Genomic DNA, 17,955 nt, shown 5'->3' on the forward strand with positions numbered 1-17,955 from the left:
ATTGACGGTGAAATTCAAAGCCTTTTAATAAACTTTATTCAACTTATTCTTCATCTTACTTGGTTTATTTGCTTGCTGATCAGTCAAGAACATTTAATTTATTTTACGACTACAATTACTAATCGTAAAACTTTACTAAATTAAACTTTATTATCCTGAGTGGAAATTCCTCTTTGTTTTTTTGGTAGGTGACAGGCAAATAAGTACAATCTCTGTTGTTACTGCATTTCAGTCCCATGTTGTTGGATCTTAGAAACTGCAAGGTACTTACACTGCAGTCATTTCAGCCTCATTTAGGAGTTATTTAATTAACTTAGTGTCAATTGATTGTCGCCAGTTCAGTTAGCTTCCTCTGCCCATTCTTCCAGTAGATGTTCTTGTTTCTTTAATGCGATTCCTCCAAACTCCAAAATCTTTTAAGTCATAAATTAAGAGTGTGGAAAAAGTCAAAAATTTTAACAAACAAAGAAAAAAGTTACCGAGTGCTCACAGGTGAGGAGTAGACTCCAGGCAGTTTGTTCAGATGCTCTTGAAGTTGAAAAATCCAAAGTAAGAAGAACTAAAGCAAAAAATCTTACTTCAGGCACTCCGACGAGCCAAGGAATTTTCTTTAAAAAGCCTTTATTTTATGTTAGGGCATATCTTCTTATTAAAATATAGGACGCCAACCGGTCAAAAATTTTAAATGGATTTTATATGTTTACAAAAAGAAAAAGAGAGGTATGCTGGAAACTACAAACGCACAAACATGTGACATATAAACATTCTGACCTTCAAGGCATGTAAACTAACAGCAGGTTATATACACACAAACTGGACAATCTATATGATGAATTATCTTCTGGGACGGCATGAAAACAGTTTCAAGTGATATTTATGAAGATGAAAAGGTCATTATTCAAAGGTTTTCTGTTACAGTCAGTCTTTACAAGCCCATCTTCTTTAAGTATTTCTTGGTGAATGGTTGTTCTCTCTCCTCATTGGATAAAGGTTGTAGGATACAAGGAAAGTTTTCTCCTCGGCTTACAGCAGAGCAGAGTGACTGACAGACCCGTGTTTCAGACCAAACACTCTATAGAAGTGATTGCTGTCGGAAGATAGAACTATTTAAGACTTATATTAACACAAACATTCCGCTTACTTCTGCTTTAACTGTCAAGGTAAGTGTGTTGTTTGGTCCATTATTATTCTTTATTACATATATTTTGAAAAATAACCTTGGATACAAACGTGGCATTGGAAATGACTCTACGATTTATTTGAAGAACTTGAACAAAAGTCTATTTAAGTCTCTTGGCCTTGACACAAGTGTGTAAATATGCTTTTACATATAGTACCCTGAGGGTGAGCGGTGAGCACGATTTCTGCCTCTCGCTTTGGGCTTTGTGCACCTGATAGCTTTCAGATCAGTAACTGCATGACACTGATAATACAGGCTGAGGCAAGGACTCGTGACTTTTCAATAACAGCGACGTGTACCTTATCTCAGCCTGCCTCTCCATTTCTTTAAGCTCTGGCACCAAGTTATATTCCCACTGTTTTGAGAACTTCAGCAAAATGCTAAATATGTTTATGCTAAATGATGGCGTGCCAAGCAGAAAATCCTTCCATTTGGAGAGGAAACGTATGCTTTCCATGTGGAGTGATAGCAGGAGGTGGGAGGAGGGAAGCATGGGGGCAGGGATGACTAATGTGGATGACTAAGAGATGTGCTCAGGCCGCTTTTCCATGTCATTTGTCTAGGCCATGTCTAGCGCATCAGTTGATAAATATATATTGTGTGGAGCTGAGACCCCTGTGTAGCGATAGTATTTTTCATTTCCATTTTTTCCATCTTTTATCTTAAACGGATGGCACTGAGTGAGCAAAGAACAACAAGAGATACTTCAAATATATTTGACTGTTCACAGCATAGTCACTCAGTGTTTTTCTCTGGGCGAGGAAAACAAAACACAGGAATGTAGATCCTACAAACCGCACAGAAGCCATCACCTTCTCACATTCTGCACCTGACCACTATTTTCATTAATAACAATAATCACTTCATTAGTGTATAATCAATCTCTAAGTCAATAAAATGTCAAATCCACACATTGGACATAACTGGAACTCAGGAATTGCTTAATAAATAACCTAAATGATACTTCATAAACAAAACTGTAATCAATAAATTGTCTGTTGATCTATATAAAAACTATTGCAGCCAACGTCGTCATATTATAAAAGCCCAAGTCAATCAGTTGATAATCCATTATATCACCAAAAAACTTTAAGTTGTATCCATTGTTGCTTTTTCATATTTAATACTGTATGGTGCAGCTCAGAGCCACTTGACCCAGACAAAATGTTTTCCTTGAAAAATTAATCAACTATGATTGACTGGGTTTCCCCAAACATGGACTGGCTATTTGAAACTGCCCATCACCTCATATTGTAAATTAAAACCATTAATGCAAAACATATTGATTATAGTGCTGCTTATGTATATGGTTAGTTATACGAGAAAAGATGTGCGTATGACTACCTGCATTAGCAATTATCCAAACAAACTTTAGATTAAATGACTTTTCAATGCAGTGAGAATCTCTGAGGTATCTAATCACAATGGTTAAGAAATTCAATGGCATTTTATTTCTGGTGCAAATCATCCCAACGTTGACAGACGACTGCTGATAAGATCGCTGCTCTGTCTCTCGCTCCAATTCCTCTAATCATCCATCCTATGAGTTCTTATCTGTGCTGACTCCTATTAGAAACCTAACAGGCTAAATTGGATGGACTTTTAATTAGCTGCACTCCCCAGGTAAAAGGGGTTTAATTGCCTGAATTATCTTACCGCCTCCTTATGGCAACAGGGCACGAAATAGCACCTGAAAAGCTTTTCCATCAAATAAGCCAGTTAGTTAAATCAGTTTGAATCACAACATTACCAGCCTATACAAGAAAAGAGTTTGTCTGTTTTATCCAAATAGCATCATCACGATGATTCATTCTGATGTAGTTAGTCATTTGGCACACAAGATGATTATGGGACCAACTGGGTGAAAGTACCACTGATTAAAAAACAGGGACTACAAATTACCACTTACATTTGAGTTACTGTAACATCAACCCTCATAATGATCAAATATAAACTTTGAGTAACTCGGTCATAAGCTCATGTCATGAGGTAACTAACGCAAAACACATGGCCATAACCCTTGTCTGTCTTTTATTTTGGTGTCAGTGAGCAATAGTCAGAATAAAATAAAATAAAAATAAAAAAACAGCTGTCTGCATCTGGAAACAACAGTAGAGGAAATAAAACGGCACAGCTACAGGCTGTGAAATGACGACAATAAGATGAAAGATGTTAAAACAATCACACATAGCTTGAGGGAACCTCAGACTGCAGAGTTCATTTCTAACTCTCTTGTATAGCTTCATCACTACAAGTCACCACTTTTGAATATGTAACAAACTGTCAAATATTTTTAAAAGTTTCCTGTATTTCATTATTTTCTCTGGGACATTAGGTAAAAATAAAATATCAAAACATGACCAAGGCCAAACTAATGACCTAACTTTCACTTGATGATACCTGCGATGCTGTATAGTTGTTATATCACTATGACTATTTTGCTTTGGCACTCAAGCGAATAACTACTGAACAAAAAACATTAATTTACACTCCTCTGTAGAAAAGCCCAAATATGAACTGTTATATTCCTGTTGTAATTCTGATAATGAGCCAAGCTATAGTACAGAGTCATGAGTGAAAAGCTCCACAGACATCGACACAGCAACAGACTGTTAATACACTCAACCAAACAGAGGGAGCAAGAAAATGGAAAACATCAGCGACATTTATTATCAAGCCTGGTTAATAAATGAGACCTTTGTGTCACAGTGAGCCATCATGGACATGAAAACGCTGGAATAAAAATTGTGCAAGAAATTTTAGTCAGTTGACCCATGATCCTAACTTGTTAGCGGACAGAACAGTCCAGGCTTCACCGTCAGTGTCCTGTGATTCAGCTGTGAATTGAATCGGACAGCACTATACAAGCTGCACCGTCTCGCCATAATGGCTCCTTCAATTAACGACTATTTAATTTGGCCTGCTTGACTGGTCTTTGTGTTCAGCAGTAATGGCCATTAGAGGGAATATAACCCCATTTAATGGAAGAACAAAGCAAAATTATTACAGAATAAAAGGCTGCGTGACACATCAGGTGCAAAGTTAAGTTATCTGATGCAAAAAAAATGCTCCTTTTCTTCCCCTCAACAAAAGAGGTTTCCAATTTCATCAGCTGTGTGACTGAATCTAGTTTAACTGTAGGGCATAAGGACTATTTTCTCTCTCTCTGTGTCTGAGGGAAACTAAATACATCTTCTAATTAACACCATTAGCCTGAAGTATGCATCTATATATAGATAAATGAGCTTGTCTTCATATGTATGTCAATATAAAGGATAAGTGAACCAACAAAACTTCAGCACAATTAGTCAACTCCAAAACAAACAGGCACAACAATGCTGTCTTGTATATAATGGTGTCAACAAGCTCTAATTATCCCAAAGGGAGGGAAATATTCAATGGGAGACGACTCAGAAACACCCTGTCGAGGTGTCCCATCCCTTAATTCCTTTTTTTCCTGCTGTAAAAACGACAGAAAGGTAGCCTAATGGACAGAAGTTCTGGTTTAGACATTGTAACACACACTATTGACCTTGTATACATAGTTGCCTAGCAGTTCATCCTCATTTTGAAATGTGAAGGTGAAGTATTTTCAAATCCTGGAGTAGAGCACAGGCCATAACCGACCAATGAATGAACACACTGCAGCAGGTTACACAACTTCACACAACTCTGGTCTGTACAGCACTGTAAATAGTGTTCAGTTTAACTGGTACTAACATGACAGCATATAGCTACCTTCCTACCTTAGCTACCTTATTTTTCATACTGCAGTTATGTGGTGCAAGAGTATAAATATAGTGCCTCCTTTTCTATTCACTGAATTAAGAATCAATACTAAACTGAATCATGACCCAGAATCAGAGTTGAAATCACAAGATTTCCTGCTGAGGATTTGATTCTCTGAGTGAAATGTTGATGTAAAATGTAAAAAAAACGGAAACAGCATTAGTCACAAGAATTTCTGAATCTGTTTCTCTGTGAAGCCAAAAGGCTTTCAGGGTTTCCCTCAGAAAATTGTTCGGCGAAGATGGTAGGCCAATTTCTTTGAGACGGGTAGGTGGGTGTACAAATCTATATGCATTACACACACAAACACACACAAAGAGAAATATTTTCGCACTGCTGCCTGCTGTGTCAAATCTGTACCTGCAATCCAGCCACAGAGGAATGGAGAAGTAATGGTCCATACAAAAATTCAACTTCCCACACAGCCCACGAGGTGTCTGTCCATTTCTCTGTCCATATACTCAAACTCAAAGACTCAAAGAACTCTTTCTGCACCCATGAAAAATTCGACATGGCTCACTGACGTGATCTAACAAAAATCTAATTTGCGTTCCTAAATGCATGTTTGTGTTAATAAATGCAGCTAAAAGTGACACATGCTGCTTAATTCACCAACCAGCAGCATTTGGGAAATTCTGTGGCAGCTGTATGTGAGTGGCATTTGACAGGCAACTGCACGTTTGCTTTCAAAAAAAAAAAAAAAAGGAGGGGAGGCGGGGAAATCAAGGGACTCTCTGTGCTGTGTGTATAGTGTGTATTTTAGCACCCTGTGTGTTGATATTACATGACATCATGACAAGAGGTCCTTTTTAAAAGACACACAGCAGCCTGCTTGTGTGAGAGGAAATAAGGTTTTTTTGTGCATGTGTGTGTTAAGTTTGTACTTTGCAAAAATCGCTGCGTTTGTGTATTTTTCCTTCCAGTCAGAATTAATGTTGATTTATCTTGAGGTAGATTCTGAAGAACGAAATCTTACACAAATACGTTTATGTTTTTCCCTGATGATCCAACCTCAGGGAGGATGATTCATACTGTCAGTGTAGAGATGCATGAGCCGAGAAAACTACTTACTGTGGGTGTAACCAAACATTTGACTGTGTCTTATAGACTGCCTGCCTGTCCCTCTTCAGCTTTCTGTTTATTATGGCCTGGTATTGACCAGCTCATCTTGTGTCATTACATGTCATGTATTGATCGTTTTTGTGGGCATTTTGACATTTTCACGGCACCCTGAAGGATTGTTCTCTCCACCCTGAGCTCCAGCTGACAGCGTTGTGTTGAGGTGGGGGGATCAGGAGAGAGTCTGGGAGGTGGCTCTGCCCTGTCTTCACCTCTAAGCAGCCAAATAAAGATCACAGTTATCAGTCCAGAGGCAGGTTTAAGCTGCCACAGTGAAGGAGAGTGTCATCTGACTTGTAATGACACAGCCCGAGAGCCATTACATCTTTGATGGGAGACTTAAGCAGAAATCCATTTCAGTGTGTCTGGGGAGAGACGGGCTCAGAGGAGGTGGAGGGCTGTGGGGTGTTTGGGAAGAGCAATCTGTTGTGAGTCTGTTGTGATAAGGTGTATGCTGCACATGCAATTTACTGGTGGAAGCTTCCAGTGAGGATGACCGTGGTACGTAAATTCACCCACGGTCCATTTCAAATTAGTCCTGATAATACATGCACGGGAAGAAAAGAGATGCGTTTTTTTCTAAAAAATTCTCGTATTTATCGTCTTTTTTTTTTCCTGCTACGGTCGGCAGAGAGAATGTGTGTTAACAACACAGGCAGGGGGTGGAGCGATAAAATCCTGGGCAGAAAATGGCTGCTGTAGAGAACTGTGGTGAACGCATGAAGACAGTCTTTCTCTTGCTTACATTTTACACCACTGCTCTTTGTATATATTTTGCATACGAAAAACTGCCCAACAGAACTGACAATAAGTCGACTGACAGAATCAGAACAGACAGAATCAGAATCTGCTATTTGTGTAAAATAACAAATAATTTAAGGCTTATCAAAAATGAGGATTTTATGCTTACACATTATTTTAAATTAAATATCTTAGGGGCTTAGATTGTTGTCTGAAATAAACAATAAAAACAGTTTGAAGACAGATTCTGCAAATCTGTAATGATAATTTCAACAATTTTTTTATTTTATAGATCAAACAATTAAAGCAGAAGTAAGCGATCCAGTCGTTTTGGCCTTTATGCCGTTCTCTCTCCTCATTGGATAAAGGTTGTAGGATACAAGGAAAGTTACAGCAGAGCAGAGTGACTGACAGACCCGTGTTTCAGACCAAACACTCTATAGAAGTGATTGCTGTCGGAAGATAGAACTATTTAAGACTTACAGTATATTAACACAAACATTCTGCTTACTTCTGCTTTAATTGAGAAAATAATTAGTTGCACCCCTACTGTTCAAAAAGCGCATAATGCATACATATTTTCTAAGATACAACTTCAGATTATAACCAAATAACCATAATCTTTGATGTAACAATAAAACACCTTGTTTACACCTGAAAACAACATATAAGATAATAATAGTATAAGATTTCTTTAAGTCAAACAGAGAAATGAATCCCACAGACTACAACAGTGAGAGGAGCTCTGCAGGCCGATGCTATTGGTGGACCACCTAGACTGATTTAAGACCTGTGGTCCTCGATGACACAGAGCAGGTGGTACTTCCATCTGCACCTTTAAGAGGCTGGAGAATAACCCCTCTATCAACCATATGTGTAGAAAAGCAATTTACAGCTAAGGGGGTAAATATCTCAAATATGCTGAATTATTTCTGATCCACTGCTGTTCATCTAACCCCATCCCAAACGTAGCCCGTCCTCAGGGAAACCCAACAGTCACACAGCTGAGAAATACCCTCATAAAATAGGAGTCGGACTGACCACGTTTTATTGTTATAGATACTGTATGTTCTGAAAGAGGCTAGCTGCTGCAAGATAACACAGTGTTGAGTGAAACTAAAAGAAACAATGACTATATCAGTAAGCAATAGCAATATGATAGTTTTAAGCCATATGAATCTTATGTTATCCCTGCAATGCCTTGGTCTGTATTTTGATGACATCACTTGATGTGTGATTGTGGAAACAAGACCATTTGATTTGATTCAGTGCTAACAACCTGTGACCTTCAATTCTCATTAGTCAGGAAGGAAAATAAGGTTATTACAGACACCAATAAACAGGATAATATTGATAATTAAACTTGACAGTCAACTCTTTTAACAGATTTCATTCTGAGCATTCAGTTAGTAATATTATAGCCTACAGTCCTTGAAACAATAATCTAACATATTATTTCAATTGACTTTTTTTTTTTTTTTTTACCTAATAAGAGCTTTTATAAAAATGTATTCATTTCATGGCAATGTTGTATAACATTTCCAGTTGGCATACAGGGATATTTCTCTGTGACTACGTGCAGCCCAAATCATGAGAAGTGATCCTGAATATTTCCAGTGAATTCATCATAAAAACACACAGCCTATGATAAAAACACATTCGGGATGCCACACCCTGCTACAGCTGAATTGTATTTGGGAGTACCAACAGGATATCCCTATGTTAGGATAACATAGCCCAGACACAACTCTGGCTAATTATTGACAGACTGTCTTCCTGTAAAAAAGAAATAAAATAAAAAAGACCCATTGGTCATCTATGGGAGCAGCCATAGTAATTATGATTAGGGCAAACGAGGAAGTGGTGTGCTGTAGTATAAAGGGCAACAACGTTTGTGTTCGGATGAGGGTCAGCAAAACACAGAACTGTTCATTTCCCATGTGAAATGTCATTTCTTTGATCTGTAACTGTGTGTTTACATGATGATGAAGGTCTGGTATGCTTGCTGTTGGTTAGTGTGTTAGAAAAGGAACAAAGGATCTATATGTTTGTCTAATCTCGAGGATTTGTGCCCTCATACTGTATAAAAACACTGAGAGCTCTGGGCGTTGTCGAAAAATCTTTGCTTGGTCATGCCTGTGACAAAAAGCAATATTCCTCACATGTCAACAAAAAAAATGTTTTGTGGTTGATTGTTCAATCCTTGGTGGACTTTATCAGCAGGAGCCACAAGTCCATTGACAGTGAAGGGCTGGAGCTCAAGCTGCTCCCATCCCAATCTCGTTCCACATGATTATTCTCAATTTCACAGCTGATGGTTTTTACTGAGACAGACGGCAGCAGCCAAATGCCAAAGTACAGAGGAGAGCACCCTGAGGAGGAGGAGAAAGTTAGAGAGGGAGGAAAAAAGATAGGCTGGTCACTCAACTTCATCACCAATGTTTGGGATAGAAGTAATCTGTGAATGTGACCTATTGCCAGGTGCAAGGTGGTGAGGGATGTGGGGTGCTGCTTGATTTTGTGGCTGATGGTTCAAGTCCATAATGTGAATATGAAGGAAAATAGAGCAGTGCTGAGCCTGCAGGTAGACATCAAAAGAAATGAAGGGAAAGCCTTCCACTCCTAACTCTGGTGATGCAGTGTGGATCTTACACATCCTAACATGTCTGAACTCAAACCACCTGCATTATGATTAATCCTGTAGTTTATGATGAGTCGCTGTAAATTCTTATTAAATCTGCAGCCGCTACACACTACAGTTCAGTTCACAGTTGTTTAAAGCCCCAGTGTGTAACTTATTTGGCTTTTTATTGGCAAAAATCAAACATGTCTTTCATAAATATGTATTTCACTGAAGTGGAATCACACCCGCATACAGATGAAAGCTTTCTGGTACCTTAGAATGAGTTGTTACAAGTCGTTACAAAAGTGGGCGACGCACCGAACCGAGGCGGCCATGTTGCATCGCCATTTTTTACGTTGAGTGGCAGCGTGGCCGTAGGTAACCACGGAAACTCAGCGGAGCTGTGGGCTCGGCCTGTTAAAACTGTCACCACTGTGTAGTGTGAGGAAGGACGGAGGCACTGATGTTGCATTCAGGTGCAGTCAGGTGCAGTCAGGCAGACGGTTGTCGGCAAACCAACCGGATGTCATTTTACTCCACCAGAGAAAGACGGTAAAACAATACCACATCACCATGACAACATATTGTCAGGCCTGTATTGTTTTGCCTCGTGCTGTCGGACCACTTGTTTACATAGACGCTTGTTTATCCTGTTACATGCAGCGTCTGTTGTCTGTCTGACGTCTGCCTGATTTCACCTGAATGCAACATCAAGAATACGTTTCGATATGCACCCGCACGGCTAGACGGGGGGAATAACTACTATACCTTTAAGGAAAAACTGCATTTATATACTTGTGGCCTCTTTTATAGGAGTCACTTGTTCAGTGGGAAAGACAGCCAGAGACAGGGAATTAGATGACAATAACAAAGAGAGATCATCCTGTGATGGGATCACACCATCCGCGCCGCCCGCCTGCATCTTGACCCATGAGTACAGAGTAGTCATTACTACATTATTACCACCTGCGACAGTGTGGCTGGTATTGTTTTCACCTTGCGAGTCTGTGTGTGTCTTTGTGTGGGTGTCATTGTGGGAAATGTGGTTTCGGACACAGGAACACTATAGCAGGAGCTACTGTACCAACTAACACAGAGGCAGCAGTGGCCAATATAGCACAAATGTTGTGTCTGTATCTGTGTGCAGATTTTTGTCACCAGCATTAGGTACACCCACAAAACTTCATAGCTGTGTTGTGATAAAAAGTGAAAAAGGCTTAACATGTTGCCACTCATTGCAGCTATAGTGTAATCCAACTGCAAGATGTTCTGTAATCATTTCTACATGATGTATATTTAGTGCAAATAGGTCAGATTGGTTTTCAACTACACACTATTGTGATGACAAAATTTGTGATATTAAGATCAATTAAAACTCTTGCTACTATGGATGTAAACAATTAATCGACTATCGATTAATTGTCGATAAGAATTTAATCGATTAAATTAAATTAATTGCAATTAATCGTTCCTTTTCAATGGGAGTTTTACTGTGAAATGTAAACAAGCAAAGCCGACGTAATGTAGCAGATCTCTGTGTAAACGTGCAGCGCACTGCAGCACACAAGGGAGAGAGGGAGAGGAGGTGAAAAGAGACAACAACACTGTTAGCTAGTTGTAGCTATAGCATACTGGCCTCAGGCTGTACCATCGCTAACACACAGACGACCAGTGAGTAACGAGTCAAAAAGCCGCCGACACTGAGCAGCCTGAGGAGTTGTAATGCAGCCTGACCGCAGCTCAAACAAACAAAAAAAGCGCTGGTCGCGGTGGCGCGGAGAACAGCAGAGTTTCCTCTGCTGCAGCGGATCAGCTGACATGTGGTCAAGACGTAGCTACAGACCTGTCACAGTCACAGGTGTCTCTCATCTCATCTCATTATGACAGGAGCTCTGTCTTCAGACTGTCCTGACCTGTCCCTGAACATCACACAGGGACAACATGGAGCTGCCTGAGTTTTACATCAGGCTGAGTTCAACAAATCAGTTTAGCTACTGTTATTTAAGTAGCCTAGTTAAATACAGTAATCATAGTGTAGTGGCAGGAAAGACCATTAAATGTGTAGATATTGTGTTGGTCAAGAACAAGTTCAACTTAAAGCAGATATCAGTGGAATGTTTTTGTTAATATAAGTCCTAAATAGTCCTATTTTCCGTCAGCAATCACTTACATGAAGTGTTTCAGCCTAAACACGAGTCTCTCCGTCACTCTGCTCTGCTGTAACCCGAGGAGAAAATTTTCCTTGTGGGATACAAGTGTTATCCAATGAGGAGAGAGAACGGCATGAAGGGCTGTGTGTGCAGCCAAGGGATGCGCGTGAATGTGGTGACGTAGCACGAGGACCAATTGATGCCTGACAAGGGCGGGGGCTGCTAACTCATGGTGCGTTCAAAGAAACTCGTACTTTGTGTTTTTCCTTCCTGTGAAGTCATACCAGTTCGATCTGGTACGAGTTCACGGGTCGGAAGTTATGAGTGGCCGTTATAGGGAACTTTCACAGACAACAGGATGGTAAAAACACGAGCTACGGGTTACCTGGAACGCTACCAAGTCGTAGTTGTGACTTGAAGCTGTAACTTACGGTTTCAAAAGCCTGCCTTGAACGCAGCATTAGCCGAAACGGCCGTGAAGCTGATATCTGCTTTAAGTCAGAGGAAAAATGTTTAGGGTGTTTTTACTGTTCCTGAATATAAAAATGGGTCACATTGGACCCTCAACATTATTTAAAGGTTAAATAACCTGATACTTAAACATTTTTCATTGTGCTGTGCTCTTAAAATAAACTAACAAATACTAGTGTAAAGTCCTATAAGGAATGTTGAGCTTAAAGGGACAACGAGGAGTTTTGGAAAAGCGAAGCGTTTTCACACTACATTTATGAGCCTCCGCGCGCACCGTACATTTCTTTGACCGGGCGCAAGACGGACTCATGTTTTCATTCATCAATAATTAAAGTCAGAGGTTCAAAGAGGTTCACATACCACCGTAGTTCCGACCATAAACGGCGATGCGGCTGCGTTATTCTCATGATTCGCAACGAAGGAAGTGCTGGTCGGCTCGACCAGCACTTCCGCCACCACTAATAATAACAAAATAACGATAGAGACAGAACGATATATTTATCGAAAATGGGCCCATTAACAAGTGTGGGTAGCGGAGATTCATCCACATTAACGTGAGACTTTTTTATAACCGAATAGAAACTCCTCGTTGTCCCTTTAAATTTTCAGTTAGTCACTGAAATAGCTTTTTTGACAACTTGATCAATGCTAAGCATGTCGATACTGAAAAAACTGCCTAAAAACCATCAAGTTTAAGGCTTTAATTACAACCTACTCTGAGTATTTACCTTCATTCCTGTTTCTCTAGTAGTTTTGTGAATTTTACCCAGTGCCTGTAGAGTGTGAGTCCAGCTGTGTACACACCTAAGAGCCCAACAGAATCACAACACCAGGTACTAAAAAAAAAAAATCTACAAACTCTCCCAGCCTCACACTGGAGGAGTGCTAGTGAAAATTACAGCATCACTCTGGGGAGTGGGTAGTAGGAGGTGCAGGATTTGATGAATCAAGGACCTTTTGTTCACAGTGAAAATGACTGCTTGCATGCAGTTGGAAAGAACATCTCTTCTGTGGTGCGACGGTGTTTGGCAGGCAGGCGGGCGTCATTTGGAGCCATTTAGGTTTGAAGCTGACGCAGAGGGGGATAGGGGAACAGCAAGGTCATTTAAAGAGGATGCAGAAGATGATGATGTGGCCAGTTCTCAGTGTTTAAGTGGATCTTCTACACCTCAATTGAGAAGGAGCCGCGAATATGCCATGGCAACAACTGACAATGACTGCATGAGACACTCATCTATAGCAGTATAGGCAGGTATACAGACCCACACCTGAAATCTGGCAAACAGTACTGACACATAAGAGGTATTTTATTTAAATACTCTATCCTGGGGTTGTTGGTGGCTATCCATTTGTGTATTTGTACAGTCGCACAGAAAATAACTCCCCCGCTGACACACATAAGCATCTGTCTAGTGTCTACATGCACACACATCCTGGCAGTCACACCCTGACTGGGATTCATGTGGGCAGCGAAACAGATCCTTAAACTCCAGGGTTTAAAAAACTACTCCATTCATTTACCCACTTAGCCGACTTAATACCTTTGACCTCCATTAACAGGATCACAGACTATTACATCCACTGATTTATAACTCTGGCAGTCAGTAGTTAAGGATGATGGCTGAACACATGCATGTATACGTAATAGGGATTTCACTTCTCATAAAGTTTTAACAATTTCAAATTGGAGACAATAACCATTACTTAACCTTTAAAATACAAATTGGTCTTGGCAGTTCCACCTTAGTATGTTTTGGTCTCTCAATCTTCACACAATCTTGACAAATCAAGCTCCTAGTCTCAGTGCAAAGCAGTTTACTATTCACATATTACTGCAACAGCTGAATTTAGTCAGATTTGTCAGTATGGCTCTTAAGAGTTGTCCCTACAATAGGGTCCTACAGCCCTATATTGCCTCTTTATGGCAAAAAATAAAAAAGATAGTTAACTTGTCTAACTTGTAACTTTGGTACAGAATTACACTCATTTTGACTTCTAAGCAGTACAATTTTAAGAGTTAGCTTTTAAAGGACACTGCTAGCCTTTGTTTTCATTGAATTTTGGATACACCATCTTAAGGTTTTTGCACAAATAGGCTATAAAGACAGGTAACCACCATAGACTGTGTATAAAACGGTAACCACATGTTACTCGTGTTTAAAAGTAGCTACAGCTGTATCACAACACAAGTAGGTTATAGGTTATTAAAAAAAGTTAAGACACAATGTCGTGTGTGTTTAGCCTACTAGTGAACACATAGCCTTGTGTTTGCTGGTTTGTCACTGCGTAAGGAAAGAACAACTTATTTTTATTTTATTTTTTTTTACCTTAATAAAAAATAAATATTGAAGACACGTCTGGTCGAGAGACCAGCGCAGTCCACCTGTGTCTAACATTACACACAACAGCAACAACAGCAACAACAGCAACAGCCTCGACCGTTTCTCCTACCTGGGTGAGACGTGTTCACGGCTCCTCCGGTGCTGCTGGACATTTCCATTTCACAGCGCGAGCTCAACTGCAGGCGTCCTGGTCCCGCGACCGAGTCAGGAAAAGAGAAGCCACGCGGGGTTATGTGCGCGCGCTGTGCCACTGCCGCCGCCGACGGGGGGATGCCAAATCACTGCGCGCGAGGATGAGAGAGAGAGAGAGAGAGAGAGAGAGAGAGAGAGAGAGAGAGAGAGAGAGAGAGAGAGCTGAAGCTGACATGAGTGTTTGAAAATGGATTCAACATCCATAACTTTTACAGCCACACAAAGGTGTGTGTGTGTGTGTGTGTGTGTGTGTGTGTGTGTGTGTGTGTGTGTGTGTGTGTGTGTGTGTGTGTGTGTGTGTGTGTAGTTCAGTCACAGCAGCGATGTGAATAAAAATGCAGGCTAATGCAGCATAGGGGTTTTAGTCCATTTCTATTACTTATATTGAATTTTAAAAATGTGACTTAAATTATATTTTATTAACACAAGATGATGAACTACCAACCAGAATAAGGGGTCTGTGAGACTGTTTTAGAAACCTTTTTAAACCTTTATTACTATAGAAAAAAACCCTCATGTGAAGCATATTCCTAAACAAAGTTAAAGGAATAGTATAGTTTTAACACAGGCCACTCAGACAGGCTTTACAAAATGAGACATGTGTTAAATAATCTTTATATCGCAAACTTCAACTCTTCCTGCCACCCACAGTGTTGGTGACTGACAATATGGTCAAATACAGTTGTTGTTGATGTTGATGTTGTTGTTGATGTAGTGATAAGATAAGAATTTAAAACATTTCCTGAAAGGAGAAGGCTAGAATGTCAGGACCACAAACATGTCTTGATGGAGAGAAAAAAAACAGGTCAATGAAGAGTTGAAAAATGTCCTGTCTTGCATTACTAAGGAAAGTGAAACAAAGAAAAAGTAAATACCCTCATTTGTTCCTTTGCTAGATCGATAATTAAATTGAATGGGTTCTTCCCTGGCACACACCCCCATCCCTCCACCAAGTTGGGTCAAAAGAGGTTCAGTACATGTTGCATAAGCCTGCTGAATAATGAACAGTCAAACCAACAAACATATGACAGGTGCAATAACCACTTAAAGTGTTCTTATTCAGTAGATTAAATCTACATATAAAGGGACCTAAGGAAGGTTTTACCTTGACTGCAATATCTCAACATGAAATGTTGATTATGCTAAACCAACCACTAGGTCTTTCCAACATTACAGTAACAGGTAATATAAACAAACATTTTCCATATGAGATTCTGAACACAAAATGAATTGAATGGGACATTAAGGCCGCGTTCAGACTGCCAGCCAAAATCCGATTTTTAGCCCATCCAGATTGGAACTGGATGGCTCTTTTTAAGTCTGAACAGTCCCAAATCACATGAAATCCGATTTTTGCAAAACGGATCGAAACCACCTCCAGGAGGTAGTTTCAGATCGCATTTGGACAGATGCGTCTCAGTCTGAACAGCTCCAAACACTCAGATCGGTTTTGACTGTCCGTGACGTCACTCTCCGCGGCGCTGTCACGGTGTTACAGGTCCCGTATGGTCCCGTGAGCTCCAGTTAAACATCAATTTCCTCCTTGTTACTTTTCTTTTATGCAAACTACCGTGTTGTCGGCGACAGGAGTGACGGCGACGGCGCGCTCCCAGCTCTGGGGTGCTGGAGTTTACCGTCTCTGTGGCTACACACACACACACACGCGCGCACACCAGTCTCTCTGGTACACGTACACGTACACACACACCAGGCGGGCTGAGGTTGAAACTAGCGGGGCAGTGCGGCTGCAGCACCGGGCAGATCACTGTGCTGCAGCTGATCTGCCCGGTGCTGCAGCCGCCGCGTCCGCGAGGCATATACGGCGTAGCCTCCGCTCCGACGTCGTTGCTACAGCAACCTGTCAGATGGGTCAATAATGTGGCCCAGTCTGAACAGAGCCAAATGCGATTTGGACACTTGCTAAATACAGTGTGGACAGTCAGCCCTAAAAATCGGATATGAGAAGGAATCAGATTTGAATCAGATATGCCTGCAGTCTGAACGCGGCCTAACTTCTCAATGCCTTTAATGATGAACATCTATTAGACATTTCTCTACTGCAGTATTTTAGTATTTTGGCATTTATCTCAAATGTGTTTTCAGATTAGCGTGACTCTACAACAAAAATGGAAGACTTCTTACAACATTAAGAAGTGAAGGAACATACAGAGAGAAGCATCTTCTGCTTTGGTCCCAATGTGTTTCTACTCCTGGTAAAAGTCTGTGTCTTTCAAATGTCATACCTTTGTAATCCAGGCTTAGTTTTAAATGTGTGAACTCCAAGACCAAGCTGAGACAAACCCAATGACATCAACAGGGTTCATTTCTAGGCATTAGAAAGCTGCCTCCAGAGGCTGTAGACTGAAACCATGCTAATGTATGTGTGAGCGGTTCTATTATTAAAAGCCAACTCCGACATCACAGCCCCTTGGAGGAAGATGAATTGTTGAAGGGGGTCAAAGGAAACTGTTGTATCACTTTGACATGTCAGGTCCCCTCCACCTTTAGGGCCCTGTTTGTTTGCTGTAAGGCCTATCACCAGCCATCATTCCCCAATCCCACCCCCTTTAGACCCCCTCATTAACATTGTTGGGCCACGTTCAAAAGCGGATGCCTGCAGATGAATTTGAGAGTACAGTGACTCGGGCACATGCCTGCGTGTGCTGTGGCCAACCTGGTGGTGTGCGTTTTGGCTCAGCTGTCAGCCAGACACTGATGGATTCTCGCTGGAAACATACTTGGAGTTTGAGCTATGTCCTTCGCCTAGAAGTCCTCTGGCACCCTGCTTGACCTCACCACAAGGCACCCACCCTAAAAATAAAGGTGTGCTAGTATGCACATACAAGCAGAGACAAGGGTGTAAGATATCACCTCTCACCAAGTGCTCTTGATGCTTCTGCTGGTGTGCGTGGATACAGAAGGAAACAACACACACAGCTAAACAGCTACACACACATTTGCACAATGCACACACAAAGCTAGCTCAAACTGGAGACTCCCACAGTCGAGGAATCAGCCTCCCGTTGTTAACGCTGGATTAGGATTTACAAGGTACAGTGTTTTGGTTGCTCCATTTCCAATCAGCATGTTGGCAGCAGCTAATACCAGAGCTCGGCTCCATCATCATCATCTCCAGTGCTTTCATTAGAGGACATTTTTATTCCTCTGGTTCCCAGAATGATCAAGAACGCCGCTGCTCTCTTTAGAGCCGCATGTCTCAGTTTAACGTGGTTACTATGACAACATGATTTTATTTCTTCTTCTGTGTTAACTGAATTCTTTTTCACTTTAACGTCTGATTGAGATAGTACCTGAAGGATGCAAGTGGCTCTTAAAAAAAAAAAAGAC

This window comes from Trachurus trachurus, assembly GCF_905171665.1.
Source record: "Trachurus trachurus genome assembly, chromosome: 19".
Classification (NCBI taxonomy): Eukaryota; Metazoa; Chordata; class Actinopteri; order Carangiformes; family Carangidae; genus Trachurus; species Trachurus trachurus.